The following is a 12,603-nucleotide window of genomic DNA, read 5'->3' as shown; positions in this document are numbered from 1 at the left end:
AGTGCTTAGAATTTCATCTAGTTTCATAATATGCAACTTTCATCCATGTTAAAAATGTTTAACTTGCTGTTTGCATTAATTTTCCTAAATGCCATGCTAAAATGCTTTTTTTCATAACTAATTAATCGTAACTCGGATTTAAATAAACTTTATATGTAAATGGGGTGGAAAAATGCCTAGTTTAACATGGTGGCATTACTCTGCATGTTTAACAACTCTAAAATATGGTTTAGGGCAGAACAGTACCAACTCCAAAATATGCATATGAGGATTGTCCGGAATTGTTGTTTGTTATTTCCGGCCTCATTTAAACTTGCCTAAATAGATAGTTTATTTATGCTTCATCCCTTGCCATGTTGAATAACATTTAATATTGTTGGGTACATAAACAAGAGCGAACTAAATAACTTGAATGTGGTGTTTCGTCAATATGCAACTCGTTGCATATTGAGCTCCACTTACCTTGTAGTTTTGTTTGTTGCACTTTGCCATGCCATGCCTCTTTAAACTAGACATGCATCATACTTGATTGTGCATCATGCCATGTTTATGTGATGGTTGTTTACTATGTTGTTTGCTTCTTTCCGGGTTGCTTCTCTCGTTAGCTTCGGTTTCATTCCGGAGTTGTGAGGATTCGTTCGACTACGTCCGTTTGTCTTCTTCATGGACTCGTTCTTCTTCCTTGCGGGATTTCAGGCAAGATGACCATACCCTCGGAATCACTTCTATCTTTGCTTGCTAGTTGTTCGCTCGATTGCTATGCCGCGCTACCTACCACTTGCTATATCATACCTCCCATATTGCCATGTCAAGCCTCTAACCCATCTTTCCTAGCAAACCGTTGTTTGGCTATGTTACCGCTTTTGCTCAGCCCCTCTTATAGCGTTGCTAGTTGCAGCTGAAGATGAAGATTGTTCCATGTTGGAACATGGATATGTTGGGATATCACAATATCTCTTATTTTAATTAATGCACCTATATACTTGGTAAAGGGTGGAAGGCTCGGCCTTATGCCTGGTGTTTTGTTCCACTCTTGCCACCCTAGTTTTCCGTCATACCGGTGTTATGTTCCTTGATTTTGCGTTCCTTACGCGGTTGGGTGTTATGGGAACCCCTTGACAGTTTGCTTTGAATAAAACTCCTCCAGCAAGGCCCAACCTTGGTTTTACATTTGCCTAACAACCTATTACCCTTCCCTTGGGTCGGCCAACCCGAGGGTCATCTTTATTTAGCCCCCCGGGCCAATGCTTCTCTAAGTGTTGGTCTGAACTAGAGCCACTTGCTCATCCGGTGTTGCCCTGAGAACGAGATATGTGCAGCTCCTACCGGGATTGTCGGCACATCAGGCGGCTTTGCTGGACTTGTTTTACCATTGTCGAAATGTCTTGTAACCGGGATTCCGAGACTGATCGGGTCTTCCCGGGAGAAGGAATATCCTTCGTTGATCGTGAGAGCTTATCATGGGCTACATTGGGACATCCCTGCAGGGTATTATCTTTCGAAATCCGTGCCCGCGGTTATGTGGTAGATGGGAATTTGTTAATGTCCGGTTGTAGAGAACTTGACACTTGATTTTATCAAAATGCATCAACCGCGTGTGTAGCCGTCATGGTCTCTTTTCGGCGGAGTCCGGGAAGTGAACACGGTTTTGGGTTATGTTTGAACGTAAGTAGTTTCAGGATCACTTCTTGATCACTTCTAGCTTCTCGACCGTTGCGTTGCTCCTCTTCTCGCTCTTATTTGCGTATGTTAGCCACCATATTTGCTTAGTGCTTGCTGCAGGTCCACCTCATTACCCCATCCTTCCTATAAGCTTAAATAGTCTTGATCTCGCGGGTGTGAGATTGCTGAGTCCTCGTGACTCACAGATTCTACCAAAACAGTTGCAGGTGCCGCCGATACCAGTGCAGGTGATGCTACCGAACTCAAGTAGGAGTTCGACGAGGACCCTGGTCGTTACTATGTTTCGTTTCCTGTTGATCAGTAGTGGAGCCCAGTTGGGACGATCGGGGATCTAGCAGTTGGGTTATCTTCTTTTCTTTTGGCTTTGACCGTAGTCGGTCTATGTGTGTACTCTGATTGATGTATGATTTATTAAAGTATTGTGTGAAGTGGCGATTGTAAGCCAACTCTCTTTATCCCATTCTTGTTCATTACATGGGATTGTGTGAAGATGACCCTTCTTGCGACAAAACCTACAGTGCGGTTATGCCTCTAAGTCGTGCCTTGACACGTGGGAGATATAGCCGCATCGTGGGTGTTATGCAGGGCTCGCCGGCTCGTGGAAGACAGAAGCCGGGGCCTGCTCGGGAGTATGTTCTCTCGCGTCTTTAGCCACCTCAGGAACACCTTCCCTGACTTCGACTTCGACGCCCCCATTGCCCCCGTACCACAGGCCGTCCGGGGTGACCTGGCGCGGTGGGTGGAGGACAACATGGACGCGCTGGTCAGAGCCTTCGCTTCTGACGACGACGCGGTGGCGGTCGTCGCAAACGAAGGCGACGTGGTTGACGACGGCGGTGAGGGCGTCGCCGAAGGCGGCGACGGTGCCGGCGAAGACGAAGACGACGCGAGTGACGCGTCCGAGGGCGATGCAGCGAGCGACATATCTGGCTGATCCCAAGTTCTCATGTTTTTGTATCCTGTATGCAAAAACCCGGGCGCGGCCCTTGGAAAACTTGTAAGAGCATTTTGAGAGGGGGAGCCCCTCATGTAAGCAAGTTGCAGCCTTTACTTTCCTACGCGGTATTGAGTATGTGCCCTCGCGAACTCGTAAGTCCAGGGGCGAGTTTCCCATCGTGGTTTACCTTAGTCAGTGCCAGCCTCGAGCTGGGTCGCGAGCTGACGAGTTCCTGAGAATCCTATGGAGCTTGTCGACCCGTCAGGAGAGGCCCCGCAAGAGGCAAGCACCAATTGCAGCGTTAGCGCGTGCTCGGCACGCGTGCGCTTTGCGCAGTCCCGCTCGTGAGGGGCTCGTGAGGGGAAGGCAACGGACGTGAGTCCCAGGCAGAACGAAATTTAGAAAGCGAGAAATTGCTCAAACGAGAAATGGCACCCCCCGCGCGCATCGATAAAAACTCGACTTCAACTTAAATCCAGATCGAGAAAGCAAGGCTACAGAAAAAGAGATCCCAAACGAAAGGCCGCGCCCGACGCCTATTCTAGTCTTCTGGTCTTCAAGTCTTCTCACCAGCGCGGAGCTAAGTGCTGCCACTAGGCGTGGGAGGGAGCCCCAGGGCCTGAGGCCGGCACCCCTGAGACTCCGGGGCGTGTACAACCCCAACTCATTATTACGTGAGAGTGTCACGGGCGGCGAGCTTCACAGGCACCGGGCCTTCTTCACAGGTATCGGCCTTGCTTCATATCGCCAGACGAGGGCCCCTCCTTGGGCCACCCTCGACCACCTTTGAGTTGACCAGCTGCCTGGACGACACAAAGGGGGGAAAGGGGACGCCAGCGGTGCCCTCGGCGACCACGGGTCCTCTGCCGGGGGAAGGGTCGTCGAGGCCTCCCCGGCAGAGGGCCTACCTCCGGGTGTCGCCCGGCTTCGCGCAACGTGGGGAGGGGCCCTGCTCCTGGCTCCCTCCGCCCAACCCCCAGCGAGGTTCCCCTGGCAGGAGAGGTGTCGTTGCGCCAGGGTAATCCGCCGAGGCTGTGACCTGGTTCACTGGAAGCTCATGGTTAGCGTAAGCTTGCTCCTGAGAGGTTACCGGTACCCTATAGTCGTTGGTGCTGGCGTGATCGTTGTGGTCCTCCGTCGGTTCTTGGAAGGCTTCCACTCCTAGTGCCCCTTCTTCCCAATCCTCTCTGAGGAATGAGTCGGGGTCGTCCTCCGGTGCGTACTCCTAGTCCATCATGCGGGGCACGTAGGCTTCCGGGGCCGTTACCCGGAACACCTCGCCATAGTGCCCCAAACTCCATGTTGCCCGGCCCAGCATGGCGTCCTGAGGACAGTAGCGCGGCATGTCCCTGGGACCATGGGGGCGGCGCTTGTGCCCGTGCTTGTTGCGGGCAGCATGGGGGCGGCGGAGCCCCCGGCGCCGGCGGCCGCGCTGGTGTTGACGAAGCCCCCAGGCACGCCCGATGGCGCGTGGTTGCGGCGAGGCCCACCATGAGACCCCGTAACGGCCTGACAAGGGAGCCGATAGCAGAAGGGCGGCGCTCCCGACGCTGCGGCGTCCAGCAGCTCGGCAACGCGTTCCAGCAGCGCATCCCGGCCGCTCTCCATCTGCCGGCACCGCAGCAGCTCTCTCGCCACTATGAGTGCTGCCCGCATGTTTGCCTGCTCCCACCGCGAGGGCGGCACCGTCGCTGCAGCGTGGCTTGCTGCCCTTGTAGCGGGCTGTGCTTGTCGCGGAGTGTGGGCAGACAATGCCTGGCCGCGCCCCGCAGCGTTGGGCGACGCTCGCGCCGCCTGGAGCGCGGGGTCGAGGTCTTCATGGGCAGGTGTCGCCACCTGGGCCTGCCAAGCTGCCGAGCGGTCGGAGTCAGCCCTTGGGTCACCGGACATCGTGCCTACGGAGCGTCGGCAAGCTGATCGGCAGAGAGGAAGCGCCGGCGCACCCCTACCTGGCGCGCCAAATATCGGATCTCGAGCTCCGGCAAAACCCTTAAGGCTCGAACTCTGGGGTGCGCGCGAAGTTCTTTCCCTCCTACCGATCCATGTCCTAGCTCACTAAGGTCTCGTAGACGAACTCGCAACACAGAAAGACACGAGATTTATACTGGTTTGGGCCACCGTTGTGGTGTAATACCCTACTCCAGTGTGTGGTGGTGGATTGCCTCTTGGGTTGATGGTGAACAGTACAAGGGGAAGAACAGCCTCGTGAGGTTGAGGTGTTCTTATGCTTGGTGAACTTGTGTGGTTCTGGATCTGATCAGTTCAACCTGCCTCTACTACTTATATAGGCCCTGGCCCTCTCCCCAAATATTGAGCGGGAAGGGAGCCAACAATGGCGGCCAATTTGAATGGGGACATCGAGTACAAGCTATCCTGACAAAAGCGGTCTTCACCTGCAAAAGGCTCTGGTGATGACGCCGTCTTGGGCTCCATGGTGACCTCCGTCCTGCTGGCCTACTGATCTTGGTCTCGTTGCACGGTTATGGAAACCTTTGCTTGATGCCTCGGCACTCTGCACCTGCACTTGCCTCCTTAGCACCAAAGAGGAAACAAGGACGTTGTGCGCGTTGGCACCCGCCTGGTGTCGATCGTCATGGCTTACATCACGAGAGCCTCGCGAGGTTTGCCCCGCCTTGATATCTCCGCTCCTCGTGAGGTAGCCTGGAGAGGCCGCTCCCGAGGAGGTCTTGCCTCGTCCGCCTCGCGAGGCATGGCCCCTCGCGAGGGTCTTGGATGCCTTGTTGGCGAAGATGGGTCGTATAGGCCTGCTAGCAAAGCCATGCCATTGGCCGCAGGCATGCAAGTCTGGGGACCCCCGTTCCCAGAACGCCGACAGTAGTGCACAATTTTTCCCTTTACATAGATCAAGGCTCCACGGATGTCATACTGCACACAAACCGTGGATTTACAATCGTTGCTACTGTAAGACTTGATGAAAGTGGTGACTCTTATTTTGGCACTGGCTTTTGGAATGAAATTGCAAAGTTTTATGTACTGAAAGCTGGCACTAAAATTGCACTGCACATAAAAGGGCCTGGTCATGAGATATATGCTAACTTCCCCGACAAAATCATCCATCCAGACTTTGTTCGAAGTAAGTTTTCTTTTCAACCATCTGCATATGTTGACTTACTCAGCAATGTCAAATGAATTGTGTGGTATTTAAGCAACCAATTGTTATTCCCTTTTCTTACTATATTCCTACCTAATAACTTCTAGTTACCAATACGCTTTTCTATTGCCCTGTTTTTACTAAACATTCCCTATACTCCCATTTCTATCAGAAAGCGCCACTGACAAGGAGACTCCGGAGGTGGATAACGGGGCTGCCAACAAGTGGAGGCGGGGCAAGCTAGAACCGCAAGCAACTCAAGCAGGCCTAGAATTAATCAGCAGCCTCCCCGATGATATGTTGACAGTCATCATCTCCCTCCTCCCAATCAAGTATGGGGCACGGACAACCCTCCTTTCCCGGCGGTGGCGCCCCCTATGGAACTCCAGCACTCTCGACCTCATCGACACCCACGAGCTCTGCCATGGCTATCGCAAAAGCTTGGATGCATTCTCCAAGATCCTTGGCAGTCACCTTGGCCCAACCAAAGGCCTTAGAATGGGCAAGTTCCGTTCCAACGGCAAGGACCGAGCCAAGCTTGACGACTGGTTCCGATCCCCCACCCTAGATCAGCTCGAGGAGCTCACTTTTGATGATGGGCATATGCAGTCGCTGCCAACGTCCGCATTCCGCCTCGCGCCCACGCTGCGCGCCGCCAGGTTCAGGAACTGCCATTTCCCGCCCCTTAATGACGCGCCCGCTCTTATTCTACCACGACTGAAGCACCTCGAGCTCGTCGCCATCTGCCTCTCAAAGGGTGACATGGAGCGCCTGCTCCGTGGCTGTACTGCACTCTAGTACCTACGTCTTCAGGAGATCGATGGGTTGAGTACCTTCCACATCACCTCCATGACTCTCCGGACTATTTATGTGTGTTGCTGGTGAGGAAGGAAAACATCACAAGATGTGTACAACGGTATGGTCATCCAGGACACACCTGCACTTGAGAGATTACTTGTAGTTGATCAAGAAGGTCTAACAAGAATCAATGTCATTTCTGCACCGAAATTGACAGTGGTGGGCTACTCGTCTGACAAATACTCCGAACTTGTTATTGGATCCACACCCGTTCAGGTACAATAGCCGCCTTCTACCTCTCCTTCTACAAATTAACATTATTTCTATTTTTGAAGATTTTTGTCTGTCGGATCACGGGTTCCAGCAAAACCCTTAAGGTTCGAACTCTGGGGTGCGCGCGAAGTTCTTTCCTCCCTACCGATCCACGCCCTAGCTTGCTAAGATCTCGAAAGCGAACTCAACGAACACACAACACAAGAGACACAAGATTTATACTGGTTTGGGCCACCGTTGTGGTGTAATACCCTACTCTAGTGTGGTGGTGGTGGATTGCCTCTTGGGCTGATGAGGAACAATACAAGGGGAAGAACAACCTCCAGAGGTTGAGGTGTTCTTGTGCTTGGCGAACTTGTGTGTGTGGATTCACTTAGCTCGGGCTTGCTTGTGAGCTCTGAACTAGGTGTCTCCTACGGTGGTGACTGGTTCTACTTATATAGGCCCTGGTCCTCTTCCCAAATATTGAGCTGGAAGGGAGCCCACAACGGCCAATTTGAAAGGGGACAACTAGTACAGCTTATCCTGACAAAAGCGGTCTTCGCCTGCAAAAGGCTTTGGTGGTGACGCCACCTTGGGCTCCATGGTGACCTCCGTCTTGCCGTCCTGTTGGTCTTGGTCTCGTTGCACCGATATGGAAACCTTTGCTTGACGCCTCGGTACTCTGCGCCTGTGCTTGCTTCCTTAGCACCAAAGGGGAAACAAGGACACTGCGTGCGCTGGCGCCCGCCTGGTCTCAATCGTCATGGCTCACGTCACGAGAACCTTGCGAGGTTTGCCTTAACTTGATCTCTCCACCCCTCGCGAGCCAACCCGGTGAGGCCGCTCCTGAGGAGGTCTTGTGTCGTCCGCCTCGCGAGGCTTGGCCCCTCGCGAGGGTCTTGGATGCCTTGTTGATGAAGATGGGTCGTACAGGCCAGCTAGCATAGCCACATCGTGATCTGCAGGCAGGCAAGTCTGGGGACCCCCGTTCCCAGAACACCGACAGTAGCCCCCGGGCCCAAGGCGCGCTCGGCCTTGGCTTCGAGGCGAAGCCAAAGGTCAAGTACGAAGCGCCGCGGGTCCCAAAAGCCTACGGATTTGGTCGACGTGTGTGAGGCCATGGTGGGCATTGCCCCTTCCGTGGACCTTCTCCGTCATTTCTTCTCATTGCATCTTATGGATCCTCGGCAAAGCTCGGGGTGCGTGAGCTTCCAGGCTGTGGCTGCGATGGCAGGCGTGGGGATCGACTTCGAGCTTCCTTTATCCATGAGCGAGTTTCGGACACGGTGGGTATTTGTGGATGCCAGGGTGCTCAGCCCTCTGCTCCATTCTACCGGCGTTCTGGGAATGGGGGTCCCCAGACTTGCCTGCCTGCGGCTCACGGCGTGGCTAAGCCAGCAGGCCGTACGACCCATCTTCATCAACAAGGCATCCAAGACCCTCGCGAGGGGCCAAGCCTCCCGATGCGGACGACGCAAGACCTCCTCAGGAGTGGCCTAGTCAGGCAGGCTAATGAGGAGCAGAGATATCAAGGGCGGGCAAACCTCAGGAGGCTCTCGTGACATGAGCCACGACGATCGACACCAGGTGGGCGCCAGGCAGGCGCCAGCGCGCACAGCGTCCTTGTTTCCTCTTTGGTGCTAAGGAAGCCAGCGCAGGCAAGGAGTACCGAGGCATCAGGAAAAGGTTGCTATATCGGTGCAACGAGACCAAGACCAGGAGGACGGCAAGACGGAGTTCATCGTGGAGCCCAAGACGGCGTCACCACCAGAGCTTTTCGCAGGCGAAGACCGCTTTTGTCAGGATAGCTTGTACTAGCTGTCCCCTTTCAAATTTTCCCGCCGTTGTTGGCTCCCTTCCCGCTCAATATTTGGGAAGAGGACCAGGGCCTATATAAGTAGAGCTAGCCACCCTAGTAGGGGGCATCGAGCAGTTCATCCAGCTCTCACCCGCTAAGTCACCAAGCACAAGAACACCTCAACCTCAGGAGGTTGTTCTTCCCTCTATACTGTTCATCATCAGCCCAAGAGGCAATCCACCACCACCACACTGGAGTAGGGTATTACACCACAACAGTGGCCGGAACCAGTATAAATCTCGCGTCTTTCTGTGTTGCGAGTTCGTCCGCGAGATCTTAGCGAGCTAGGGCGTAGATCGGTAGGAGGGAAAGACTTCGCGCGCACCCCAGTGTTCGAACCTTAAGGGTTTGCCGGAACCCCACATCCGACATTTGGCGGGCCAGGTAGGGGTGCGCCGTAGTTTCCCTCTCGTCGATCAGATGATCCGTCCCTCCGTCATCTCCATGGCGGACACTCGCCGTGCACGAGCTGAGCGCCGGGCGGCCCTCACCGCCCGCGTTGCTCAGAAGGCTCCCGTTGGCGGGCCACCTCGTCGCTCTCCGTCTCCCACCGCCAACGCTGCCACCGGCCTGGCGGGGAACGAGCAGCAGGCGTCCTCGCTGCATCCTTCAGTACGGCAGGACAGCCGCACCGCCTTTCCATCGCTGACCCCGGCCGGTTCTTCGTCTCACGCATGCCGCGCTCCCATGGAGGCACGGGCCGCACTCCTCGCCGCGCTCCCATGGAGACCAAGCTCCACCTCCGAAGCGGGCCCCGGCAACCACGGCTGGCTGCCGCGCCTTCACCCCCGAGCTGCGTAGCGTCGCCTGGCCAGGCAAGTTCAAGCCGGATCTGCCTCCTCGCTACGACGGCACTGCCGACCCTGCGGAGTTCCTACAGCTCTACGAGCTGAGCATCAAAGCGGCCAACGGCGATGAGAAAGTCATGGTGAACTGGTTTCCCATGGCTCTCAAGGACGGAGCCCGCTCCTGGCTCCTGAACCTGCAGCACGGCTCGATCTCCTCCTGGGACGAGATGCGCAACCGCTTCATCGCCAACTTCCAAGGCACTCGCGACCGCCCGCCGACCGCGGGCGACCTGTGCCGCATCAAGCAACAACCAGGAGAGACCCTCCAGAAGTACATCCAGCGCTTCAACAACACTCGCCTCAAGATCCCCAAGAAAAGGGATGAGGCCGTCATCTCCGCATTCTCCGACGGCGTCCGTGACGTCAAGATGAAGGAAAAGCTCGCCATCCACGAGGAGCTCTGCACATCTCAGGAGCTGTTCAACCTGGCGACCAAGTGCGCAAGAGCTGAGGAGGGGCGCCTCTCTCTCCTCGAGCTGCCAGCCGCGGGCACAGAGGAGAAGAAGGCCAAGGCAAAGGACGTGAAGCGCAAGGAAGCAGCAGTGCTAGCAGCGGAGCCCGACACCAAGCGGGGTAGAGATCAGCCCGAGTCATCCAAGAACAGCCGACCATTCTGCGCTTTCCACAATCTGAACACCCACAACACCAGTGACTGTCAAGAGCTCAGAGCCATACGAGAAGGACGCTTCGGTCGATGCCCCGAGCGCAGCGACCGGGGCTACGGCCGTGGAGGAGGACGTGGAGGCGGACGCTGGGACGACCGTGGCCCGCGCCAGGAGTGGTGCGACAGGCCTCGTGAGGACCACTGGCAAGACCATCCTCCCGAGGGGGCCTGGAGGGACCAGCCTCGTGAGGATCTCCCCAAAGCAACGCCGGTCTTCCCCCACTGCCGCCACCAAGAAGGAGCGATGACCACCATCAGGACGAGGCGGCTGGGGGCTTCCAGGAGCCGCGTGCAATCGCCTGCATCTTGGGCGGCGCCCAGGCCCCAGCCTCTCAGCGCATCTTCAAACAGTTCGCCCGCGAGGTGAACACGGTGCTCCCCAAGCTTGAGGCCACGCGCCTGCTCAAGTGGTCCCAATGCGCCATCACTTTCAACTCGGCAGATCAGCTTAAGTGCGCGGCCACCGCCGGCGCCCTCCCGATGTTGTGTTCCCCAGTCATTAGCAATGTGCAGGTTACCAAGACCCTCATCGACGGCAGCGCAGGGCTCAACGTCCTGTCCGTCGACACGTTCGACAACCTCCAAGTGTCGTATGAGCAGCTCCAGCCTACCAAGCCTTTCTCAGGGGTGACCGACGGTTCCACCACACCGATAGGGCAGGTCCGCCTGCCTGTCACCTTCGGAGAGCTTAAGAACTACCGCACCGAGCTCATCGACTTCGACGTCGCACACATCCGCCTGCCGTACAACACCATCCTTGGGTATCCGGCCTTGGCCAAGTTCATGGCAGTCACCCATCACGGCTACAACGTCCTCAAGATGCCAGGAAGCGGAGGAATCATCACGGTCCCATGTGAAAAGAGAGACGCGGTGTGCTCCCTCAACCGCGCCTTCCAAGCTGCAGTGATCAATGACCCCGACAGCAGAAGTGAGGGCCCTCTGGAGGCCATCCCTAAGAAGAAGAAGCTGCGCTATGCAGGACCTCGGGAGGATGGCGTCGCGGCTGGGGCCTCATCAGGATCAGCGTCCCTCCCAGGGGCGACTCCCTCCATCGCATAGGATGGCGCACCCAGCGCCCTCCTCGGGCAGGGCTCGGGGGTTCTCTTCTGGAGGGCCTCAGACCTTGCCAACCTCACGAGGGAAGCGCTTGGGCACCACTTGGAGGCGTGCTTTGCGGCACGTGTCCCTCAGGAGAGCACAGGGCAAGGAGTGCCCACGACTTCGGAGTTCATCACCAAGACCAGTCAGGAGCTGCAAGACGCAAGAGCCATGCACGGCGACGGCCGCTCACGAGGCGCGGCTCCTCATCCAGGCGAGGATGCTGGGCTGCGTGTCTGCATCGACGTCCCAGGGCTCAACGGGGCCGCATCTCAGGAGCGCTTCTGGCCTTCGCGTGTGGGCCGCTGTGAGGGCCCGCCACACAGCTACGTTCGCATGCCCTTCGGCTTGCCGAGCGTGGCGTTAGCCTATCAGCGCAACATGCGGCGTGTCTTGGCGGCTCAGGAGGCCAGGTACCATGCCATCCTGGAAGAGATGGAGACGGTCTTCGGGAACCTCCCGAGCCCCCAAAGCCTCCCAAGGCTCAGGGCCACGGTGGCTCGTGAAGAGTCATTCCTTCGACGCACGCCTTCAACTACACCAACTCTACTTCGTCTACAGAACCAGGTGACATCTTCCAAGCTCGTTTAGCTAGGAGCGCCCCTCGGGCTGCATCATTCCCACGCCACATGGGTCCGTCCCTGTGGCATGTATCCCTTTTGCTTATGTCTTTATCTTACCTTGCTGGGGGCGCCCCTCGGGCTGCATCATCCCCAAGCCGCTTGGGCCGGACCCAGTGGCATGTATCTTCCTCCATTTACCCAAGCTGATCTGCTTTCCATGCTTAACCTGCCTACGGCTATCGCCTGCTCGACCATCGCCTCTCACAGGGCCTTCTCAGAGGCACGGCGCTGGTGCATGGGTCCGTCCCTGCCACGTCGACAAATCTGAGCGGTCGAGCTCTGGCTCGCGCCACGCCCCGCGCACGTCACCTCGTCAGGCCCTCAGTGCCTTCACTTCATCCAGAGCAACCAGTGGTAGGCTGGCAGCTACAACGGCAAACCATGTTCTTCTTGTGCCTATTCACAGGGATCCCGTGGGGAGGATAGCAGGTGGCACCGCGAGTCTCCTTTTCTCTCGTGCAATTCGCTTGCGCGTTAAAAGGGGGGGCTCCTGAGCATCGCGACTCAGGAGCTCTTACTGGCTCTCCAGCCCTCACCCCCTGGCCTTGCCATGGCATCGCGACCTGGCATACCAGCGGCGGCTGAGCTCGCTCGAGGGCCGGGACCTGAGGACGTAGAGCACTAAGGAGAGCACGGGAGAAGGGAAACTCATATGGGCTGGCCTAGCTATGCCGCCCAAGTTGGCGCGCAGCCCTAGCGCACCGTCAGGAATCGCCACGAAGTCAAC

Source organism: Aegilops tauschii, chromosome 7 (genome assembly GCF_002575655.3).
Source record: "Aegilops tauschii subsp. strangulata cultivar AL8/78 chromosome 7, Aet v6.0, whole genome shotgun sequence".
Lineage (NCBI taxonomy): Eukaryota > Viridiplantae > Streptophyta > Magnoliopsida > Poales > Poaceae > Aegilops > Aegilops tauschii.
Note: the sequence above shows the minus strand (reverse complement) of the source record.